At 34.1% G+C, this 27,500-nt stretch overlaps 1 protein-coding gene and 1 long non-coding RNA gene across 2 annotated transcripts in view; one reads left to right on the top strand and one right to left on the bottom strand.

The window, feature by feature from the left end:
- Positions 1–27,500, bottom strand: part of LOC307127038 (fatty acyl-CoA reductase 1) — a 73,979-nt gene that overhangs the window by 16,747 nt on the left and 29,732 nt on the right. The gene's annotated exons all lie outside the window — the stretch shown is intronic.
- Positions 16,847–22,442, top strand: LOC307127039. Its single transcript, XR_013816588.1, has 5 exons — positions 16,847–16,910; positions 18,044–18,104; positions 19,645–19,702; positions 19,790–19,899; positions 22,377–22,442. It is a non-coding gene; the product is annotated as an uncharacterized lncRNA (long non-coding RNA).

The raw sequence follows: 27,500 nt of genomic DNA, 5'->3' as shown, positions 1-27,500 counted from the left end.
AATTAATTTTCCGCCTGGTGTTATTTACTAAAAAAGCTTGTAAAACATCAACCCTGTTGTGCACAGACAATTGACACACCTCTTTTTTTTCAAGACAAGTTGGACTGTCAGTATATTTGTGTTGCATTGATGTCACCTGAATGTAAAATAAGTTATGGGACCATAAAGACAAATGAAAACATAAAACGGAAATTGAATCACTCAAATATTTATTGAAAACACACACAAATAAATAAAAGCTAAGCATATTTCCTCTGGAAAACAGTTTGTTCAAGTCTTTGGAGTCCTGGAACTCAGGAATAAACATGATAACTTATACAGAACCAAAACTATTTACATTTTTCCAAAAAAAGTCCAGGCGCTTTTGGCCTCTTTGGATTTTGGATATTTACTGGTGCCAAGCCTCAAAACAGTTCCTATCAGGAACTTCTCCTCAAACTTTCTCCTCAAACTTTTTCCTCAAACTTTCTCCACAAAACTACTAAAAACTGCAGCGCGTCTCTCTCTCTCTCTCCTCAACACTAGCCGTGCGTCTCTCTCTCTCCACCATAACAGAGCTGTGGTTCATGCGTAATGATGCACACCAACGTGGATGACGGATCAGCCTGTCATTGGTCAAACCCTCATCCAAAATGGCAGCTAGCATCGCGCTAGCGGCAAAAATGACGGAAAATGTATAAATTATGGACATCAAGTGGATATATCTTGGATGTAAGCGTTTTGATTTATTGCTGAACAACTCCAAAAAGATGCACATGTTCCAGGCTGGATAGAAAACCTTCTGTAAAGGCTACAAAGACACCAAAGACACCCCCGTGATGGCTAGCTCGTTAGCTTTCTGCTGGAAAAAACGGTAAGAAAATCGATAAAAGTTTCATGAAATAATATAGATATTTATCGGAGGTGCCGTGTGACATCGTGGGCGATGCCGTCGGGCTCTGAGGGTTAAAAAAAGTCCTGGCTCTTCCAAGCTTTATAATGGCAGTGACTTGGTAATTTTTGAAGTCTATAAAAGTGCATCTATCCATCGTAAAAGTGCATCTATCATCATAAAAGTGCATCTGTCCATCATAAAAGTGCATCTATCCATCATAAAAGTGCATCTATCATCATAAAAGTGCATCAATCCATCATAAAAGTGCATCAATCATCATAAAAGTACATCAATCCATCATAAAAGTGCATCTATCCATCATAAAAGTGCATCAATCATCATAAAAGTGAATCTATCCATCAAAAAAGTGCATCAATCATCATAAAAGTGCATCTATCCATCATAAAAGTGCATCAATCATCATAAAAGTGAATCTATCCATCATAAGAGTGCATCAATCATCATAAAAGTGCATCAATCATCATAAAAGTGCATCAATCCATCATAAAAGTGCATCTATCCATCATAAAAGTGCATCAATCATCATAAAAGTGCATCTATCCATCATAAGAGTGCATCAATCATCATAAAACTGCATCAATCATCATAAAACTGCATCTATCCATCATAAAAGTGCATCAATCCATCATAAAAGTGCATCAATCATCATAAAACTGCATCAATCATCATAAAACTGCATCTATCCATCATAAAAGTGCATCAATCCATCAAAATTTGCATCTATCCATCATAAAAGTGCATCTATCCATCATAAAAGTGCATCTATCCATCATAAAAGGGCATCAATCCATCATAAAAGTGCATCTGTCCATCATAAAAGGGCATCAATCCATCATAAAAGTGCATCTATCCATCATAAAAGGGCATCTATCCATCATAAAAGTGCATCTATCCATCATAAAAGTGCATCTATCCATCATAAAAGGGCATCAATCCATCATAAAAGTGCATCTATCCATCATAAAAGGGCATCAATCCATCATAAAAGTGCATCTATCCATCATAAAAGGGCATCAATCCATCATAAAAGTGCATCTATCCATCATAAAAGGGCATCAATCCATCATAAAAGTGCATCTATCCATCATAAAAGTGCATTTATCCATCATAAAAGGGCATCAATCCCTCATAAAAGTGCATCTATCCATCATAAAAGGGCATCAATCCATCATAAAAGTGCATCTATCCATCATAAAAGGGCATCAATCCATCATAAAAGTGCATCAATCCATCATAAAAGTGCATCAATCCATCATAAAAGGGCATCAATCCATCATAAAAGTGCATCTATCATCATAAAAGTGCATTTATCCATCATAAAAGGGCATCTATCCATCATAAAAGTGCATTTATCCATCATAAAAGGGCATCAATCCCTCATAAAAGTGCATTTATCCATCATAAAAGTGCATCTATCCATCATAAAAGTGCATCTATCCATCATAAAAGTGCATTTATCCATCATAAAAGGGCATCTATCCATCATAAAAGTGCATCTATCCATCATAAAAGTGCATCTATCCATCATAAAAGGGCATCTATCCATCATAAAAGAGCATTTATCCATCATAAAAGGGCATCTATCCATCATAAAAGTGCATCTATCCATCATAAAAGTGCATTTATCCATCATAAAAGGGCATCTATCCATCATAAAAGTGCATCTATCCATCATAAAAGGGCATCAATCCATCATAAAAGAGCATCTATCCATCATAAAAGTGCATCAATCCATCATAAAAGTGCATCTATCCATCATAAAAGTGCATCAATCCATCATAAAAGTGCATCAATCCATCATAACAGTGCATCTATCCATCATAAAAGGGCATCAATCCATCATAAAAGTGCATCAATCCATCATAAAAGTGCATCAGTCCATCATAAAAGTGCATCTATCCATCATAAAAGTGCATCAGTCCATCATAAAAGGGCATCTATCCATCATAAAAGTGCATCAAACCATCATAAAAGTGCATCAGTCCATCATAAAACGGCTCCACACGGCTCTGGGGGTTAATAAAGGCCTTCTGAAGGCGCGTTTGTGTAAGAAAAATATCCATATTTAAAACGTTATAGACTAAAATGACTAGCTTCCAGTGGTCAGCGGTACACAAGTCGACTTACCCTGACTGCAGGAGGAATCTTTCCATTCCACAAAAGTTTCGTTATAGTGCATAAAGGCTCTCTAGATTTTTAGAATGTTCTTCACAATAATAAACAAACTTGCTTCTTTTTAGAACCGTTCACTGAGTGGTTCTTTACTTTACTTTACTTTACTCTATTGTTTATTTTTACAGGGGCAATGCACAATTAATAGTAATTGCACCAGAGTTAGCTAACAGCTAATTTACATCTGCTGTCCCTGGGCAGGTAAACAAATAAAATGACTTACAATACAATACACCACATACAAAATCACAATAGCAAACATATCCATAATGTAATTTGTAAAACAAGGAATTTACAACAGTCATTAATGGGTGCAAATTTGTTCTGAAAGTAGCCAGTGCTAAAGCTTAATTTTAAAAGCGATGAAGCTGTGAATGCTTCGGATGTCTGTGGAGATGTCTTCTTCTATGACCTCGCTGCAAAACCCCCTTTGGGTCCTTTATTTTTAGGAGTGCATGCAAAAACAATGACTATAATATGCAATTACATCATTAAAGTCGGATCTTGAATTCTTGATTAGATTTTGAATGGAGATTTAACTCCGCAATGAACACAGCTGTCTTGTTTACTGTAGTTAACCAAACTGTTAAACACCACATCTAAAGCTTCCTGAAGGACGAGAACTACAGCAATGCACGTCACAATCCAGTTCTTCCTGGCTTTTGTCCAGAAATTGCTGGGAAATTCTCTGGGATTAATTGATGTCGTGCTGTAAAGTCGTGCTTGCATGTCAGGACAGGATGATTTTATTTGCTTTCGTCAAAGGCGTGAGATTACACATTCACAGTCTTTTCACACACTCTTTCTTGCACAATTACAGGGAAATTTCAGTTAGAACTGTTGATTTCAATATTTTTAACTGCTTATGGTAATACGCATACAATGTACAGTGGCAAGAAAAAGTGAACCACTTGCAGAATCTGTGAAAACGTGAATAATTTTAACTAAATAAAAGAGATCGTACAAAATGCATGTTATTTTTTATTTAGTGCTGTCCTGAATAAGATATTTTACATAAAAAATGTTTTTACATATAGTCCACAAGACAAAAAAATAGCTGAATTTATTCAAATAACCCAGTTCAAACGTTTATGAACCATTGATTCTCAATACTGTGTGTCGTTCCCTGGATGATCCACGGCTGTGTATGTATGTGTGTGTGTGTCGTTCCCTGGATGATCCACGGCTGTGTGTGTGTTTTGTGATGGTTTTTCACGAGTCTCTTGTTTGTCATGAGCAGTTAAACTACCCAATGTTCTTCAGAAAATATTATATATTTGATATATTTGCATATTTGAACCCTCTCCAGCAGTGACTTTATGCTTTTGAGATTCATCTTTTCACACTGAGGATGACTGAGGGACTCAAACACAACTACTAAAAAGGGTTCAAACATTCACTGATGCTCAGAAGGAAACACAACGCATTAAGAGCCGGGGGGTGAAAACTTATTGAATTTGAAGATCAAGGTATATTGTACTCAATTTGTCTTCTGGGAAACATGCAAGTATCTTCTGTTGCTTCTGAAGGGCAGTACTAAATGAAAAAAATATATATTTTTAAACAAAATAAGAAACATTTGGAAATCTTCATCCTGCTCAAAAGTTTTCACCCCCCTGGCTCTTAATGCATTGTGTTTCCTTCTGGAGCATCAGTGAATGTTTCACCCTTTCTTAATAGGTTTGTGTGTTTCCCTCAGTCGTCCTCAGTGTGAAAAGATGGATCTCAAAATCATACAGTCCCTGCTGGAGAGGGTTCAAATATGAAAAAGATGCTGGAAAACTGAAGAATGTGCAGGACCTGGAGGATTTTTCTGAAGAACATTGGGCAGTTTAACTGCTCAGGACAAACAAGAGACTCGTGAACAACCATCACAAAACAGCCGTGGATCATCCAGGGAATGACACACACACACACACACACACACGTGGATCATCCAGGGAACGACACACAGTATTGAGAATTAATGGTTCATAAACTTTTGAACAGGGGTTATTTTAATAAATTCAGCAATTTTTTTGTCTTGTGGACTATATGTAAACATGGTTTATGCAAAATATCTTATTCAGGACAGTACTAAATAAAAAATAACATACATTTTGTATGATCTATATAAATAATTTGTTGAATTTACTTAAAAAAGCTGCGTCAAGTTGTTTCACTCAGCAATGTTAAGTTGACCGAACAAACACTTATTAAGTAAAGCTGACAATATTAAAGGGGGGGTGAAATGCTGTTTCATGCATACTGATCTTTTTGCACTGTTAAAGACTTGGATTCCCATGCTAAACATGGACACCGTTTCATAAGCTAAGGTGGACGTTTGATGGGAGTATTTCTTTGCCAAAATTAGTACTTCCTGTTAGTCATAAGTTTCGGAAAGTTTTTTTCGATCATGGGTCCGCTTGACGTCAACAGGGCGGAATTTCCTTGTATGGGGCGTACGGACAATTCTACCGGAAGAGCGCGCGCGAGAGAGAGAGAGAGAGAGAGAGAGAGAGAGAGAGAGAGAGAGCGTGAAAGCAATAGGCTACGCCCATCAAAACGCTGGCTCGTACAGATGGAATTTGCTTTTCCGGATCAACAACTGAGTTGCGCAAATATTTATGTCTGTTCCCTGCATTTCGGTGCCGATTGTTTTATAAACAAGGCCCAGTTCGACGCCGGATTTTCAGATCGCCTAATACTGAAGGATGGAGCGGTCCCAACGATAAAGGTCCCAACGTTGGAACCGCAGGTTTGACTGCTTCAAATGTCTGTTTTTGCCTATGCCCATCAAGTAGCCCAAACATGATCACGTATTGATCAATGGAGCATGCGATGTATAGTGTGTGTACATTTGTTTAGCTGGCCACTATATGTGTATGTTTGTGTATTGTAAAAGCACTCCAAACAACAATACACAAAGAATGGGGAAATATGTTGAACTAAATAAGCGCGCTTCTTCATTCAAATGCGCTACTATTCCATGTCTTTCTATGTAAACACTAGCCTGACGCGCAAAACCAGTCCGCTTACTACAAATCATGTCTACACAAACCACGCGTAAACACACACACATACATACACACATACACACACACACACACACACACATTGTAACACTCGCGCTTGACATGGTGTTCTAAATAACACAAGCCGCTAAGCATATTATATAGTTAGTGTAACTAATACCACATAGAGATGTCCTGCTCTAGCCGTTTTTGCTGCTGCTCCTGTTCAACTTCAGCCTCTGGGTCTGATTCCGGATCATAGATGTATGGCTGTATCTGATTAAAAGCCATTTTTTATTTTGAATAAAGTTTTTCCCTGCTTTTAGGGATGACGCAGCTTTCAGACGCACTCAACACAGTAACAGCGGCGCGCGCTCGACATTATTTAGCTCCGCCCACACGATACGCCTCCAGCCGCACGGCTTTTTCCGGAAAGACTCGGAACAGCGCATCTTTCTTTTATAATTATAATAAAAATAAAGACTTTTCGGAGATATGCAGGATGCAATGCTACTCTATAGGTACTCAAGATTGACATGAGACTGACTGAAACTGAGTGTCCCCCCCCCCCCCTTTAATTTTTAGTAGAAACAACTCAGTAAATCTAAGTAAATTTAGATGACATGAGTTTTTTAAGTAATGTGAACAAGGATGATTTGAGTGCAACTAACAACAGTGAAAGTTCTTTTTTTTGTGTGAATGTATATACATACCTATATAATTTTCTTAGATCATTCTGATTAAGTAATTCTGATTAAATTTAATACATGTTAAGCGAAATAAGTGTGCTGACTTTCTTAATGTGATCCATAAAACATAAGGAGGATAAAAACCCGTATTATTATTAGACCGCATAAACCCAATTTAGATACCATAAAAATGACACATATCCGTTCGTGCACAGAAATAGGCAACTCTCTCATCTTTGACATCTAGAGAATTTTCAAATGCAAACAAAATTGTATGATTTTAATATGGAAAATCCTTATGGGGACATCTCCCACAGCTGATGCATCCTCACATACGTAAGCATGCAAATACTACGGGAATAAACCCCGATAAGATAATCTGAATGCATAAGTGTGGTAACTGCCATTAACTCAGATTACTAGAGAGATCAGACAGCATATGGGCCATGAGTGCAGTCTAGCCAACACACACACAGAGAGAGAGAGATTTGGAGAGAGTTGTGAGGATGCCTGGCAGAGAAGCATTTCGGAGGTCAAGACGCACACACAGAACTACAGAGGACAACTCTGCTCAACTCAAACACGAGGGAATGTGATGCGCTGGATGGCTCGGGCGTGGGGAAGTGTTTCAAAAATGTACTAAGTGAAGGAAACGGAGCGCAACCACCTCAGCCAAACTTCCTCCTGCGGTTTGTGTCGCTGGGCAACAAAAACACAACACACACCCTGCATGCTGGCATAGGATGAAACCTCTATATGCCTGCAGCCCGTGGCCAGATTACAGCACAGCGCTACTGCTGCTATTCTTCAACCAGTTGCATAAACTAAGCCATTATGTTAAGACAGTGTCTTAAGATCTAGTATGAGCCACTAGCAGTTAGGCAAGTGGCATTCAGTCTTACTTTTCATATCGTTTTTATGTAACCGATTAAAAATAATTATGAACAGTCTTAAAGAAAAAAATGTATGTCTAACTTGTAAGACTAGTCTTAACGGTTTATGCAACCGGCCCCAGGACTGCTCACCAACGGTTTACAGCCCTTATGTGCAATGCTCGCTCTCTCAGAACACGTGCTCTGGACACTTTAACATCCTCTACATACTTAACACACTCAAAATGTTACGATGCTGTTCACTTTGTTTAAGCAATTCATCTTGATTTAACACAATTATATCAGGTTTCTGGTTCAAATGTAATTGATTCATGTTAAACTGACTGAAAACCGTTACTCTTTGACATAACTTGATGTTTTAATTTTGAAATAACATGTTTCTATCAAGTAACCCAATCAAACAGGACTTTCACTTCCCATCATGCTTTGCAAAGGGGCTGAATTCGGAGAGTAAATGTTTTAAATAAAGTGCTATTTGATGCATTTTTAACCAGATGAGAAAATGGAGAGACTTTTTAATATACTTAATGTTTTGTTATGTTGGTATTTAAAAGTTTTTGTTATGTTAGTGTTTTTGGAGGTTACCTTGCTTGGGGTGAGGACCTGCTAATAACAATTCAAGTTGTTTTAATATTAAAAAACATCTACTTTGGGCATTCTGTGGATGTAACAAAACCATCTTCTGGCTAGCCAATACAATTTTGTAAGAGGTTATGTAAATGTTGGAAAAAAAGTATTTCACTAAATAAAAATAATCAATTGAACTGTTTTTTTTAATATTCATTTTAGAATAATTAAGCTTAATAGTTTTGGTCAAAATTAAGAATGCTAACCTGATTTAACTAAATGGCATTGAATTAACCTTATGTAACTCAAAAAAGATGCAAATGAGTTTAATGGAAATGTTAATATCATGTTTAACCAACACATCTATTTTGTGTTCAAATAACACGATAAAGGTTGGTTGACTTAACTTGGTTTGTTTAGATGGAATATAGGTGGCATGATTAAATCATGTTCATCCAATGCATTATTTTTTTGAGTGCAGTCATCAAAGCATCTACATTAACAAGCATCCTCTTGAAAAAAGTTCATTTGCACTGCCTGTACTGTTTACGTTTAATTAGATGACTTTTATGTAGGCCAGATAGGTGTATTTTTTATACTTTTATAATATATTTTTAATATATGTGTATTTTTCAAATGTTTATATCAATTGTTTTTTAACATATTTAAAGGGGTCTAATGCTATTTCATGCATTCTGACTTATTTGCACAGTTAAAGAGTTGATTCTCATGCTAAACATGGCCAAAATGTCAAAAAACGAGTTGAACGTATGACGTATGAGTATTTCAAATACACTCCTTCAGGATTCGAACAATTTTAGGAACGTTTTTTCTCGAGTATGGTCCTGTATGACGTCATAAAGGGCACACACACACACACACACACACATCAACCAGAGCGAGAGCGCATTCAACGAGCTTAGTTCGGGTAAGAAATCACGAAATCAACAAAGTCACTAAAGAAGTGTGTTTCTGGTTGTGAGGGAAAGATCACCATGTTCAGCTTCACAAATAACCCAGCGTTAAAGGTGCACTATGTAAAATATTTTCAGTAAAATACCCATAGACCACAAGGCCAGTGTTATATATTTTGTTCCGTTGAGTACTTACAATATCCCAAATGTTTCCAACTATTTGTAAATCGTAAGAATTGCTATTTTAACCAATGAACCGGGACTTGTGAGGAAGTCGCCTGTCGATGGCGTCATATCTGCGTTCCCCTCGGTTTCCGGTTTTATTTATTCTCACTGCAGTTTGAACAAGTGTGAAAGACTGTGAAAACTTGCTTAATGCCAATATGTCTGGTGGAGGACATTTACTCACTGAGAAGACACTTTTCGCAGACGACGTCACACTGAGTGAATCAACTGAGAATCGAAATCTACATGTCTTTCCCTTCACCTGGATCTCCCCCCATGCTGAGATCACCTGAAACATACCCAAAATCTATTTGATTTAAATGTCAATTCTCACTATACAGTATTATACATGTGTTTGATATTGTTTGAAATGTCTGGTACAAAAATCTCGTCCCCACAGAAGTATACAAGAAGAGTTTTTAGAGCTTAGAGATATTTTGCATAGTATAATAGGTGTGGCTTTTGGAGCCATTTGGTCTCTTCTTTCAATCCAGGCAAATGGGAGAGTGGTTCAATTTAAATTCCCATTGTTATCATGTGTTTCCATTTGAAAGAGGTTTCTGTCTGGTCTGGGTACTACTTAAAGCGATGTGGCAGAAAGTTCGGGGCTCGATGCAACGTTAATAATCTCATCCATGAACATGATTTCTGCCCGACTCCTATCCCGATTCTTTCCCACCGGCTGTGAGGTGAAGACCACATGTCCCAAGATTCTGCGCTCAAACTTGCCGTCATCAACCTACGCCTTTGTTTTGAATAAGCGACCTCTAGCGGACAGAAAAGTTACATAGCACACCTTTAAGCAAACAGAGTTCTGCAAGTGTGTTTGTTTGTCGCAGACAGCGAGTGAAACTGCATCAAATGTGTGTGTTTTGTTGGCAATCGGCGCGCAAGTGCATATAATGTCAACAACACAAATGTATAGTGAATAGAAAGTTATCCAGGGATAATGCCATGATGTAGTGTGTGTGTGTGCGCGCTCTAAATTCTTGAGCTCCGCCCACTGCATGCCTCCACGAGTTCGGCTGTTTTCGTAACGAATTGGTACAGCGTATCTTTTAAAAATATGATAAAGCTAAAGACTCTTCAGAGATATGAAGGATGCAACACTACTCTATAGATACTCAAGATTAACATGAGACTGGCAGAAACTGTGTGTGTTATGACTCCATTAAATATATATATATATAAAAGTACACATATCTGGCCTTTATAAAAGTAATCGAATTAAACTAATAATCGAATTAAACCTAAAAAAGTATACATGTTTTATTAGACTACTTTTATTTATTTAAATATAAAAGTAATCTAATTAAACCTCAAAAGTATATATTAGATTCCTTTTATATTTAAATATAATTTAGAACTACACTTATCTGGCAAATATTAAAGCAATCTAACTAAATTAATTAAACATCAAAAGTATATGTTTAATTAGATTCAATTTATTTAGGAAACATATATTGAATGTGTATTTTTTAAATATTTCTATACATTTTAATATATTTAATAAATACAATATCTGGCCAAAGGTATATGTATGTGTTATTAGATTACTTTTATATTTAAAATAATATATTTAAATATATTTTATTTAAAAAAACACACATATCAGGCAAATATAAAATATCAATATTTATGCAGACAAAATCTAGTTCAGACGGTTTTTAGAGTGCATTCAGAGAAATCCTCCACCGGTTCAAACTCATTGATTAAAACTGCGTTGTAAGAGAAAGGAAGTGGCAAGCAGATAAAGCACACGTTCAGTGTATTGAGGTCAGGGGTTCACCGAGGTTGGCCATTGCAAACATTTGCTTTCTCTGTGGTGGAAAGAGCAAATGGTGCATTGTGGGATGGCGGTATGCCTGTGCCAGTCTACCACTGGGCCCTCTGGCACAAATAATCCAATTGTGTGTAAGTGAGGGAGAGAGAGAGAAGAGAGAGAGAGAGGAGAGAGAGGGGAGAGAGAGAGACAATACTTCTTCAGTTGCTTTGCGGTTGTGCCCTTGGGTGAGTGGTAAACACGCAAATGTCCTCAAACTACACACACAAATGGGGACATTTCTCTCTTTCTTATGTGTTTGAAGAAATACAAAGCAGGATCACATTAGACTAGGAATGAAACGGCCTAATGACTAAAAGAAGGATGAAGGCTATAGTGACCGAATGAGCGAAAAAGAAAGAAAGAAGTGTGTGTGTGTGTTAGGAACAGGATGATCTGATGGCAGAAGAGGCTCATGGTCCTGTTGAGTTAATGTAAGAGAGACGCTTTATCACCGGTAGATCTGGACGAGACTGAATAATTCACCTGTGAGCCGTCACACACTCCTCACTGCACATTAAACTCTCCAAAACACGTCCTTCGAACATCAGAGTTTTTAAAGCAGAGGGACGAGTTCAAATGATTGACTGTAGTAAATGAACACTACAAGATACTAAAAGTAGTCTGAAATATTTTCATGTCTTTGTCTTGTCAAGGACACGGTATATTGTTATCTGAAAAGTACCTTGAGCCTCATATTTTATCATAATATTATCACACTGTATCATTTTGAAAACCAAAGCTGGAAGAAAAACAGAACAAAACAAACTAAATTAGGGAGACAGCATGTGTTTTGCCATAAATTTACGCTAAATAAAACCAATATATAAAAAAACACTAGTATATAATTTCATAAAAAATGTGATAAGAATATAAGTTGCACTTCATTTTAAGGTGTCGTAGTTAGTGTACTTACTCAAGTAAGTACTGAGTGATAGTAATTAACTACATGTACTTACTATAGAGTTACGGTTAGGGTTTGATTTAGGGTTAGTTACTTGTAATTATGCATCATTTACTGTCATTATTATAGTGAGTACATGTAGTGTACCTATGCAACCTTAAACTAAAGTGTTACCAAAAAATACTAACATCCAAAAAGTGCCATAGCAAATTAAATAAAAGCATAGCAAATAAAAGTTTGTGTTTACATAATATATGTGTGTGTACTGTGTATAATTATTATATATATTTGAAAACACACACACACACACACACACACACACACACACACACACACACACACACACACACACACACACACACACACACACACACACACACACACACACACACACACACACACATGTATATATTTGAGAAACAGTTGCATGTATATAGTGTAAATATATTTATATCATTTTGTTTTATATATAAATATAAATATTTTATATATAAATATATTTTTTTCCTTAAATATATACATGCATGTGTGTATTCAAATATACATAATAATTATATAAAGATAGATAGATAGATAGATAGATAGATAGATAGATAGATAGATAGATAGATAGATAGATAGATAGATAGATAGATAGATAGATAGATAGATAGATAGATAGATAGATAGATAGATAGATAGATAGATAGATAGATAGATAGATAGATAGATAGATAGATAGATAGACAGATAGACAGACAGATAGATAGCGCACACGCACACACACACACACACACACACACACACACACACACACACACACACACATATATACCTTCACATCACACTCTTCTCTTACTGATGGAATGTAAAATCAATGAAGATTGGCCACCAGACCGCACATATAGCCCAGAAACCTCCAACAATATATTGGCCAGTGTTTCAGTTTCATTGTCCAACCACTGTGTGTGTGTGTGTGTGTGTGTGTGTGTGTGTGTGTGTGTGTGTGTATGTGTATAGGTTGGTCAGGACAGCTCTTTAATTATTTAAAGATGAGAGCACAGAATCTGGTAAAAGGCAGTTTAAATGACCAAACAATAGACGCATTTGTTTGATGAGATTCAATAGCATCCCACATTCAATATTCTTTCCCCCAAACACACAAACAGTCATACAATCTGCCTGTTTGAGCTTGTGTGCAATCTTTACATGAACACACACACACACACACACACACGATGGGACCTAATGAGGGCTTATATCAGAGGTCACAGGGTTTGCCCAGCGCTGACAGAATCTGTCCATCCGACTCATAATGCTAATCTGTGTCTCATAATATCTGAGCTTCATTCTGGCTCGGGCTCAGATCTCACATCGCTCCGTCGCCAGACTTTCAGCCTTACATATAATAATAAATTTAAAAACATATAATATAATATAATGAATATAATATAATATAATATAATGAATATAATATAATATAATATAATGAATATAATATAATATAATATAATATAATATAATTAATATAATATAATATAATATAATATAATATAATATAATATAATATAATATAATATAATATAATATAATATAATATAATATAATATAATATAACTAATATAATATAACTAATATAATATAATATAATATAATTAATATAATATAATATAATATAACTAATATAATATAATATAATATAACTAATATAATATAATATAATATAACGAATATAATATAATATAATATAATTAATATAATATAATTAATATAATATAATATAATATAATATAATATAATATAATATAATATAATATAATATAATTAATATAATATAATATAATATAATATAATATAATATAATATAACTAATATAATATAATATAATATAACTAATATAATATAATATAATTAATATAATATAATATAATATAATATAATATAATATAATATAATATAATATAACTAATATAATATAATATAATATAATATAATATAACGAATATAATATAATATAATATAATATAATATAATATAATATAATATAATTAATATAATATAATATAATATAATATAATATAATATAATATAATATAATATAATTAATATAATATAATATAATGAATATAATATAATATAATATAATATAATATAATATAATATAATATAATATAATATAATATAATATAATATAATTAATATAATATAATATAATACAATACAATACAATACAATATAATATAATATAATATAATATAATATAATATAATATAATATAATATAACTAATATAATATAATATAATATAATATAACTAATATAATATAATTAATATAATATAATATAATATAATATAATATAATATAATATAACTAATATAATATAATATAATATAATATAATATAATATAATATAATATAATATAATATAATATAATATAATATAATATAACTAATATAATATAATATAATATAATATAACTAATATAATATAATATAATTAATATAATATAATATATAATATAATATAATATAATATAATATAATATAATATAACTAATATAATTAATATAATATAATATAATATAATATAATATAATATAATATAATATAATATAATATAATATAATATAATATAATATAATATAATATAATGAATATAATATAATATAATATAATTAATATAATATAATATAATGAATATAATATAATGAATACAATATAATGAATATAATATAATATAATATAATATAATATAATATAATATAATATAATATAATATAATATAATATAATATAATATAATATAATATAATATAATGAATATAATATAATATAATATAATGAATATAATATAATATAATATAACTAATATAATATAATATAATATAATATAACTAATATAATATAATATAATGAATATAATATAATATAACTAATATAATATAATATAATATAACTAATATAATATAATATAATATAATATAATATAATGAATATAATATAATATAATATAACTATTATAATATAATATAATATAATATAACTAATATAATATAATATAATTAATATAATATAATATAATATAACTAATATAATATAATATAATATAACTAATATAATATAACTAATATAATATAATATAATATAATATAACTAATATAATATAATTAATATAATATAATATAATATAATATAATATAATATAATATAATATAATATAACTAATATAATATAATATAATATAATATAATATAATATAACTAATATAATATAATATAATATAATATAACTAATATAATATAATATAATTAATATAATATAATATAATATAATATATAATATAATATAATATAATATAATATAATATAATATAATATAATATAATATAATATAATATAATATAACTAATATAATATAATATAATATAATATAATATAATATAACTAATATAATATAATATAATGAATATAATATAATATAATATAATTAATATAATATAATATAATATAATGAATATAATATAATGAATATAATATAATGAATATAATATAATATAATATAATATAATATAATATAATATAATATAATATAATATAATATAATATAATATAATATAATATAATGAATATAATATAATATAATATAATGAATATAATATAATATAATATAACTAATATAATATAATATAATATAACTAATATAATATAATATAACTAATATAATATAATATAATATAACTAATATAATATAATATAATATAATATAACGAATATAATATAATATAATATAATATAATATAATATAATATAATATAATATAATATAATATAATATAATATAATATAATATAATATAATATAATATAATATAATATAATTCATATAATATAATTCATATAATATAATAATATAATATAATTAATATAATATAATATAATATAATTAATATAATATAATATAATATAATATAATATAATATAATATAATATAATATAATATAATATAATATAATATAATATAATATAATATAATATAATTAATATAATATGAACATAAAAATGTCCCTTATTTGAATGGCAAAATGTGATTGAAATGTAAATTGCACAATTATTGTTCTTGCTGTTTTCTTAAAATAAATTGCTATTATATTGAATAAAAAATAACCACATTGAGACGATTAATTAATATATATAATAAATAAACATTACTCTGTTACATCAGAGTTATTACAGTTAAAACTAAAACCATACAAAACATTTGTGTTACTTGATACAGAATAAACATTTACTGATTAACTGAACCCCCCCCCCCACAAAAAAAAAATTATGTATGTGTGTGTGTATGTGTGTGTGTGTGTGTGTGTGTGTGTGTGTGTGTGTGTGTGTGTGTGTGTGTGTGTGTGTGTGTGTGTGTGTGTGTGTGTGTGTATGTATGCATGTATGTATGTGTATATATATACATGTATTTGTGTGTTGGTTTTGGTGTATTACAAGGACATTTCACCAGTTTACACACCAGCATTATAAGGACATTTGGGATTATAAGGACCTAGGACATGTCCTTGTAATTCAAACAGCGTGAAATCATCTCTATGAACCTCAGGAACATCCTCCTGCTTTTTTATTGAATGTCCCTTTAAGTAGGTATACCAGTTTTCTGGTGTGTTTGTGTGTATCTCATCACTCCGCCTATCGGTGGGATCTGCCACTGCTAGCGTACACACATTTACACGATAATGGGCGTTGACGGTTTGAAAATGGCGCGCGGTTGTCTGATTGGTTAAAGACGCGCAGGCGCATTATTGAGATCCTACCGGAGTGTGACCGTCATCGCGGCCCTGTCAAACAGCAGCCTAGTAGGTAAGTACATTACGTTTATATGTTTTATATAGTGATTCATATAAATTAGTCATATCTATGTGTTTGTCTGCACTTAGTTTTCGGTTGGCAGACTTTAATATATATATTTACACAGTCGAGCGCGAGTCTCATCATGGTAATGTTAACGTTACCCCGGAAACTGAATAACGCATGTATTTATTAATGAAAAGTTATAATTATTAAGAATAAGTATTAACAATTATTAATAATCTTCCCATCATTGAGGAATTCAGCTGTTTATAAAGCCTCAGATTGCCTTGAATGTGCGTTGTGACAGGATTAAATGAGCTTTATAATCATTACATATTCAAATGCATTTAAAAGCAAAAATTAATCTCATCAGGTAAAGTTAAAGTATTCTGAATGTCTGCAAATGTTAATTCGACATCTTTTGATGAAATTGTGACAGAGTATAATTATTGTAATGCAAATCTTCCCTAAAATAATCTTTGGGCAGCTTTACACTCCATTAGTCTACATTTTAAACATATTTAATAATCCAAAAGTTATGTAATAAAGTTATGTCATGTAATATTTAATGTCTGACTTTTTACTTGATCCTAGGTTAAATATAGAATTGATCTTTCTAATTATTAATATATTGACTGTTACAGTACAATTTAACCTGTCAAATTTAGCATATTAACTTAAGATAATAATTAAACACGTTTAAGGCTGGAATATCAGAATAAAAAAACAAAAAGGAATAAAAGAATATTATCTTTACTACATTTTTTGTTTTGTTAGCATAATAAAGTAATATATGGATTAAAAGTGAAAAGTGAAAATTGATATGGATTCATTTAGAGGTACTTTCAAGCCTGCTCATGTAAAATAAGCTGTCATGTGAAACAGGAAATTAATTGTACTTATTTATAATCATCGGCCAGTCTTAATAATACAGCAGCACATAGAATAGCATTATGTTTTACTCATAATGGTGCTGATGAATTAGAAATCTTGTGCATTCAAAGAAAATAGGTTACTTTTGCATTGCGAAATAAGGTGGATAGACACTGTATGGATGTGTATCATATTAGATTTATGTATTTGCTAATATTTTTATGCTGTTTTTTTATTCTGTTTAAAATACTATGCCTTTAATTCTGCAGCCAGATGAAATGGACGACGCAGACCTAAGCCTGTACGAGACGTATATCCACAGATTTAAAGGTACACCACATACATCTGTCCTGTTTTATAATGTCAGAGTACAACACAATAGTGCATTTGAAGACATGTACCATCACACGTATGTGATGAGAGCGTTCAGAGCGTCACGTGATAAACTGCCAAAGGACAAGGAGGGCTGTGCGATATATCACGATCTTAGATTGTGAACTATTATATCCACGTTCTGCCTTGTAGAGAGATCGTTGCACTTCTGGAACCTCCGTCCCACCATTCTGTCAAACATGATGCACGTTCACATAGGGCTGGACGATTAATCGAAAAGTAATCGACTAATTTAGAACCTCTAACCGACGTAATTTTGCCATTTCGGTTTTAGTCACGTGACTCTGCCCCGTCAGTCACATCAAGTGCAGTTTGCAGGCACACGGAAAGATGCAGGAGCAGTTATCTGTGTTTATAGATGCTCAGTATTACTATGGTAATTGCATGTTTTACACAGTTTATACAGGGAAGTTAATCGCCGCTCTTATATGCGCTGATACACACACACAGACGGCGCGTGTGCCCCGAAGCCAGATCACTTTCACCAGCGTCCTCACAAGCTTGTCATTTGTATTTGTTTTAAGCCCTTCCAGTTTGAACACTGAAGCGTTTTTAGACCATCAGATGCGTATTATGTTGAACTAACGCCTGATATATTGTGATACACGAACACTGAGACAGAAGCTCACACATCCCGTGAAGATCGCGCACAGAGAGCAGCAGAAACGCAGTGTCAACGCCGTCCTGTGATTCATCACTAAAGTAGCTTAGATACCGTTATGGCATAGATTTGTCTACCTTTTGAAGTAAGTACAAACCACAGCTTCATAATTAATAATACGGTATGACTAATTCACACACACAATCACTGTCTCATTAATGCATTAAGATAAATGTAATGTAGGCCTGTGTGTTAATTTATCTGTATCTGATGTACAACAAGCAGAAATCTGCCCCATAGACCAGAACTGCTGAAAGTGAACCGTTTCCTTCAAGTATTTTAAAATCACAAAGAAATGCACTTTCATTAGAAAAAAAATGTCCCACCTTTAATAGTAGAAAATATTTACAGTACAAACCTTATCAGTGAACTATAAGGGCAAAAAAGGAAAGCAAAAAAAAAGAAAGCAAAAAAAAAGAAGAGCAAAATAATCGTTCATTAATCGTAATCGAGGTAAAATGTTCATTTCATCGAGATTTTTTATTTTTGGTCAAATCGTTACAGCCCTACGTTCACACATGTTTTGCAGCGCAGCGATACAGTGGCATCGCAATCTTCGCCATCATGAAAGCTTATGTTTGCATGCGTTTTAAAGCCTTGCCAGATAAACTTTATATTTACACGCTGATCTAACATACACTTTTCTGAGCGTGTACACTTAAGGTGACGTTCACACTACGAGCCTTGGTGCTCTATAGACCCATTTCACATTTCCAGGTTTCTCCGAGCGGAAGTCGTCATAGTTGGGTTAAATATTATAGCTGTGAATGAGAGAATACATTAAATATTTTTTTGTGTGCCGATTTACTCAAATAGCAAAAGAAAAACGCCACAATGGTGATTTCACAACTTTCAAAAAGAGGGAAAAAATAGAGTGAGTATCATATTAGATTTATGTATTTGCAAATATTTGTATGCTTTTTTTTATTCTGTTTAAAATACTATGCCTTTAATTCTGCAGCCAGATGAAATGGACGACGCAGACCTAAGCCTGTACGAGACGCAGACCACATTAACTCAAGACCTGACGAGCCACACCTCGAGCAGCCGAATATATCCACAGATTTAAAGGTACACCACATACATCTGTCCTGTTTTATTATGTCAGAGTACAACACAATAGTGCATTTGAAGACATGTACCATCACACGTATGTGATGAGATGTTAATTTAAAATTAAGATGTTAATTTTCACCATCACTCCCATAGACGCTGTATCAGTAACACCCTCACAGCAGCGGTAACTTGTTTTTGTCATTTTATGCAAAAGCAATAAAATACAAAGTATTAGTGTTATAAATGTATATATATTTTTAAAAATGAAATTACAAAAAACGTTGCAGGATTTACGATATTGATGACCGTTGAAACGCGTCATCACAGTCTGTGCTCAGATCAGATTTTTTAGTACAGCTATTCACATTGTTGTTTTAAATGTAGCCAATATCAGATTCCAGTGCCAATAATTAGGGGTGTAACGATTCACTCGTTTTCTCGATGCATCGATTACAAATCGATCTTGAAACATGTATTTTTGAATCGTGCTGCGTCATCCACACCTTCACAGCTCGCCTTCACAGACACACACTGTTTTCTTTACCGCCTTCACTGGATTGGGCTTGCTCTCTGTCCGTCGCTCATTGATACGTGTTAGAGCAGCCCACGTTCTCCTCAGGACGGCCACTGCCATCACATGAGCAGATGACAGCTCTCTGTACGTAGCTCATTGACACGTGTCATGCTGCGTTCACACCAAACGCGAATAGAGCGTCAATGAATGCATTCGCGCGTCCGCGGCGTAATGGACGCACGTAGAAATCGAGAGCTGGATGCGAAATTGACGCGCGTTCAAGGTACTCATAAAATATGAAATATGTCATAAAAAACCACTCTGCCTCTTTTCATTTTAATTAAAAATATATATTAAGCATTAATAGCCACACAAATGTGGTCCAGGCAACTCCTACATTATCTTCACTGCATGTATATTTAAATATCCTTAAAATATAAAGTTATGAAACTTCTCTTTGCCCTCAGTCAAAACGATTTGGCAGACAACAAATTATAGATTCATGACACCAAAGATCGCCCGTTAGATCTACACAAGATGCACCACTACAGGACATCAGAGCCAGCGGCAGACGCCAGAAGGACTGGCCGAGGAAAGGCTGATCTCGCCGGGGTTATGAGCGCTGAGCGCCCGGTGATCGCCTGGATCTCACAATTCCAAAAACACACGATTTTTTTTTTAAATAGGCGCTCTCTTTAAAAATAAACCTCAGATTTGAGCTTTAAACAACTACATTGTCACCTGAAAAAGTCTTAAAACTAAATATTGTGACACTAGTATTTTTAAATTATGCAGGGTTTCTCATCACATCACTTTACCACATGACCGCAGTGAGCAGGCTCCTGATTGGTTAGCGTGCCGCGAATTGACGCCAAAGTTCAAATTTTTCAACTCGGGCGTCAGACGCGAATTCGCTTCAAACGCTTGAATGCACAAAAGCACCATTCGCGTGTAACACGCAAGCAGATACAGATCACAAGAGCAGATGACAGCTCTCTGTCGAGACAGGAATAGTTCTGAGTCAAACCGCTCAAGCCATTGTCAACTGCAAAGTCGTCACTGCGGTCACTACTGTTGAAATAAAACGCTTTCATTGCGCGAAAACGTCACTGTTATTTTATATAAAATATAAGCTGTGCGTTTTGTCCATCAATCAGATAAAGTGGCCTCTGATAATAGCAACAGTAGACACCGGCGCACTCTTTCACAATCATCAGAAGGAGAATGACCCGTATAAAGAGAACAAAGAGGGCTTTTCTGTCTATTCCGTGAAGAAAAGTTAGTTTAGGATTAGTTAGAAAAGGGCATGATATTTTGAGTTTTAGCAGATCTTGTTCTTTTCTTGCTCCGTTTTCCTTATTTGTAATATCCGTAAAACAAGCCTTGTTCATATTTTCAAAATAAGGTTGATACAATCCACACCCTGTTTGCCAGAAGCAAGTTCACAACAGGTATTGTGTCGTTTTGTAAGATACATTAGTGTTTAAGCCAGATGAATTTTTAATATTATGTTTATTTATTGTACATCTGAAAAGTATAAAGTTGATAGAGATTTGATGTAGAGTCAAGCGCTGTGTGAACCTGAAAACACACTGCATTGTGAGGACAGACAGGTTTACTCGGACACTGTAGTGTATTAGTTATAGAGGAAACACTGGGGCATGAGTGTGTGAACCTGAAAACACACTGCATTGTGAGGACAGACAGGTTTACTAGGACACTGTAGTGTATTAGTTATAGAGGAAACACTGGGGCATGAGTGTGTGAACCTGAAAACACACTGTATTGTGAGGACAGACAGGTTTACTAGGACACTGTAGTGTATTAGTTATATAGGGAACAGAATGCCTTCAGAGTAACCCATGTTTATTCAGTTTGTTTCCAAAAACTACATGTCTAGGTTTAGTCTTATTTTGCAGCTTCTTGAGCTCCAGCGAGTGTCTTACAGCCGTGTTTCTTTTCATCCTCTCCTTTACAGATGAACACAGATGTTGCCTCCACTGAGATATTTACACCCTGTTTGCCAGAAGCAAGTTCACAACAGGTATTGTGTCGTTTTGTAAGATACATTAGTGTTTAAGCCAGATGAATTTTTAATATTATGTTTATTTATTGTACATCTGAAAAGTATAAAGTTGATAGAGATTTGATGTAGAGTCAAGCGCTGTGTGAACCTGAAAACACACTGCATTGTGAGGACAGACAGGTTTACTCGGACACTGTAGTGTATTAGTTATAGAGGAAACACTGGGGCATGAGTGTGTGAACCTGAAAACACACTGCATTGTGAGGACAGACAGGTTTACTAGGACACTGTAGTGTATTAGTTATAGAGGAAACACTGGGACATGAGTGTGTGAACCTGAAAACACACTGCATTGTGAGGACAGACAGGTTTACTAGGACACTGTAGTGTATTAGTTATAGAGGAAACACTGGGGCATGAGTGTGTGAACCTGAAAACACACTGCATTGTGAGGACAGACAGGTTTACTAGGACACTGTAGTGTATTAGTTATAGAGGAAACACTGGGGCATGAGTGTGTGAACCTGAAAACACACTGCATTGTGAGGACAGACAGGTTTACTAGGACACTGTAGTGTATTAGTTATAGAGGAAACACTGGGACATGAGTGTGTGAACCTGAAAACACACTGTATTGTGAGGACAGACAGGTTTACTAGGACACTGTAGTGTATTAGTTATAGAGGAAACACTGGGGCATGAGTGTGTGAACCTGAAAACACACTGCATTGTGAGGACAGACAGGTTTACTAGGACACTGTAGTGTATTAGTTAAATAGGAAACACTGGGGCATGAGTGTGTGAACCTGAAAACACACTGCAGGGCTCCAGGCTAACTTTTGTCACAAGGAGCACAATGGCCCCCAACTGAAAATTTTAGGGGCACAACCAGAAATTTTAGGGGCGCACACCGTAAATCAACATGCTAACCAAATCTACTAATTTCCACTGTATTACTAATAGGGATCGGTATCGTTAAGGTTTTTTTACTACTCTTACCGATACTGCTTATCGATCCGGTACTTTAACAGTATTCTTACCGGTTCTTTTTATTATAGCCTACTTTATTTTATTTTTTTTATAATAAAAGTAAGAAAAGTAAGAAAAGTAAATTATCTATAGCAAAAGAAACCCAAAGTTTGAACACAAATATAAAACATCTATTTGTAAATGGACCAGTGTGCAGGTATTTGGAAGGTCTGCTAACATTAATATTACAGTAAAGAACAAACCTACAAAGAAATCTAATAAAGTAATGAAATGTAAAATAACACTGCATAGTTTTCACTGTATAAATTGATAGATCGATGCTTATAAAAGCTAAAGTTGTTAATTCAAGAGATGTGAATATTTTCTATTTGTCTTTTGTTCGATTCGAATTAATGGCTCAATCGTCAGCAGGTTTATCAGACGCTGCGCCTTTAAGACCGATCGAGTGTAGAACTAATAATACCATATTCTCCTATTTCTCCAAACTATTTACGCCCATTTAAGATATAAACTGTTAAAATAACTACTCTCCAATCCGGTCATTTTGACACCGGCTATTTGTTGTTTATTTGATGGTTTAGGCTTCGCACACGAAACCTAAAATATTAAGTGCAAGTCGGTCCATTTCGCAGCACACACACATAAGCCGCCTTGAAGTTGGAAACAGCGTCTCTTGCGCGGATTATTGTGCATTTAATAGCTCTTTATTATCAAACACATCCCGCAGTTTAGCAACAGTAGAGACTGCAGTTTACAACAATCACTGAATCTGACGTTTAGTTTAGGTTTAAGGAGAAATGACAGCGCAAGGCTGTGAAGGGAAGGATGTCGCGCTCGACTGAACACGGCACTGAACACTGAACATGGAATAGTTTTACCTCATACCATCTTTTTATAATTCTTGGAAGCCAAAATCGAAAATAAAATTAGATTAATATCACAGCACATCCCTAAAGTTTAAGCAGAAAAACTTATGTGTAGTTCTCTTGGCCATCGTCACTCATTAAGCTGACTGTGGTGTTGTGTTCGCTGTAGCTCCACGTGAGAGAGCTCGCTTTCTCGCTCTTCTGGATTGCGAATGGCAAAAATGCATCACGGACAAATGGTTTAATATTATCTCATTTAGAAACGGCTGGCAAAGATAGAATTTGCCAGACATAACGTCTATCAATTATAATTAGTAAGTGTATTTTCTTAATTTCTCCAGTACCGACAGGCAGCAGGCAAATTTACTGGTCGCACATGTGCGACTGGATGTAAAATTCAGTCGCACACTCTCAAATTTTAGTCGCAAAATGCGACCATTTAGTCGCACTCTGGAGCCCTGCACTGCATTGTGAGGACAGACAGGTTTACTAGGACACTGTAGTGTATTAGTTATAGAGGAAACACTGGGACATGAGTGTGTGAACCTGAAAACACACTGTATTGTGAGGACAGACAGGTTTACTAGGACACTGTAGTGTATTAGTTATAGAGGAAACACTGGGGCATGAGTGTGTGAACCTGAAAACACACTGTATTGTGAGGACAGACAGGTTTACTAGGACACTGTAGTGTATTAGTTATAGAGGAAACACTGGGGCATGAGTGTGTGAACCTGAAAACACACTGCATTGTGAGGACAGACAGGTTTACTAGGACACTGTAGTGTATTAGTTATAGAGGAAACACTGGGACATGAGTGTGTGAACCTGAAAACACACTGCATTGTGAGGACAGACAGGTTTACTAGGACACTGTAGTGTATTAGTTAAAGAGGAAACACTGGGGCATGAGTGTGTGAAACTGAAAACACACTGCATTATGAGGACAGACAGGTTTACTAGGACACTGTAGTGTATTAGTTAAATAGGAAACACACGACATGTGTGTGAACCTGAAAACACACTGCATTGTGAGGACAGACAGGTTTACTAGGACACTGTAGTGTATTAGTTATAGAGGAAACACTGGGGCATGAGTGTGTGAACCTGAAAACACACTGTATTGTGAGGACAGACAGGTTTACTAGGACACTGTAGTGTATTAGTTATATAGGGAACAGAATGCCTTCAGAGTAACCCATGTTTATTCAGTTTGTTTCCAAAAACTACATGTCTAGGTTTAGTCTTATTTTGCAGCTTCTTGAGCTCCAGCGAGTGTCTTACAGCCGTGTTTCTTTTCATCCTCTCCTTTACAGATGAACACAGATGTTGCCTCCACTGAGATATTTAAACCCTGTTTGCCAGAAGCAAGTTCAGAACAGGTATTGTCGTTTTGTAAGATACATTAGTGTTTAAGCCAGTTTGTTTTTTAATATTTTATTTAGTACAGTATCTGAGCACTGGACTTTTGGTTAAATTTTGCAATTAATCCGCAAATCACATGTTCTGAACTGTGGGTCATTTATCAACAGTGCGTAGAAAAGGTTCTATATTTTGTCCTACGAATGAAATTTAGAATGGGCCTAAGTACAATAAAATCTGTATTTATCAAACATGCGCACCACAGTTCTTACGCACATGAGTAAGCACTCAATGTTGATAAATCCCACATGTGCAATTCTTGTTCACGGTCATAAGCATTCGGAAACGCCTCCAATCAACCATATATGGGGACAACACTCCCTTTAAAAATCACATGATTGTGTTTTTTCCTCACTGCAATTGTGGCGAAGAAGAGGAACTTCACAAACACAGAAGGAGTTGCACAACGACGTTTAACAACAACAAATTTGCATCACAAATGATTTGCATGTTAACAGAATGAAACCCTTTTCTATTTACATCATCAAATTCATTGGTGATGGGGCTTTTATGGCGATAGCATGAAAGCCCCATTTTATTCCAGCTTGTTGAGGATTTCGGTAAGGGAACTGGATGTAGGTTGGGTCCAAGGAAATAAATTACATTTGTCACAGCTGTCTTTTATAGGGTTTGACAAAAATTACACATCTTGTTTAAAACTACAAAAATGAGACATTGAGTGTTTTATAATGAAAGGAAACAGGACATATGTGATCTGCTTAATGCAAACTGTCTTAAATGCTTTTTATGTGTAGTGTCGCTGTTCTAGCACTAGATTCTCAGCGTAAACGTGCTCAGAGATGTGCTTATATTTACACACTTTTCTACGTCCAAGTTCAAGTTGTTAGATCCCACACTTTGCGTGAAACTGTTCTTTTACGCACTCACTACGCACAGATCTGTGTACGCACCGTTGATAAATGAGGGCCCTGGTCTGTGCGATCACAGGTCACTGCAGTGTGACTATGACAGATGATTGTCAAACCCAGTTTGAATGCAGTGATTGGATAACATTATACTGTAGAAAAAAATTGTCTATTCTTATGATTCCTGAAATAATGAAATTATGCTGCAAATATTACTAATAAAATGTAATAATTTATTTAAATGTTACACATCAATCTTTTTATTTTTATCTGACTGTCAGCTAATAAATGTGTGCTGATGGTTCGAGTACTGTTGTTTGACATCGGGCAGCTCATGATCCTGTGTTATCAGCTGCGTTCACAGTAAATGAGCTGTTCTGAGACACTGTATCATGAGCTGCACGTGTGTAAATAAACTCAGCGCTGCGTAGGGCTGGCCGATAAAACGATAACGATATGTATCACGATAGACACGTAACCGATATCAATAAAAATGCGTTCGAGGTTGAGAAGCAAGTTTGGTTGCATGAACAAAGGCACTCGCTCTCTGGTAACCTAGCAACGTAGGGCGTGCCCTGCTAACAGCCAATCATGTAACAGTATCCTGTCTGGTTGCGGCATATCGTTGTCTCGTGTTGGACTCTTCAGTAACAGAACCGGCGGGGAGTGATAAGTGGAAAATGAGTGCCGTGGCGAGCGAGGAAATTGTTGATAAAACAGGAGAACAAGTCAGCTCGCTAGTATGGCAGTTTTTTAGATTTTATAAGTCTGAACATTTTTTAAATATTAAACATTTCACACTGCAATGCTTTCTTGTTTTTAGTGATGGAAGTGCTGAACATCGTGGGAACATCGACTGATATGAAGAAAAAGCAGAAGTGGCTGCTGTGATTGGGCATTTTGTTTCATCTGACATGCATTAACTGTAGTTG

This window comes from Gobio gobio, assembly GCF_949357685.1.
Source record: "Gobio gobio genome assembly, chromosome: 5".
Lineage (NCBI taxonomy): Eukaryota > Metazoa > Chordata > Actinopteri > Cypriniformes > Gobionidae > Gobio > Gobio gobio.
The sequence above is the reverse complement of the archived record's forward strand: the minus strand, read 5'-3'. Positions and strand labels throughout refer to the sequence as shown.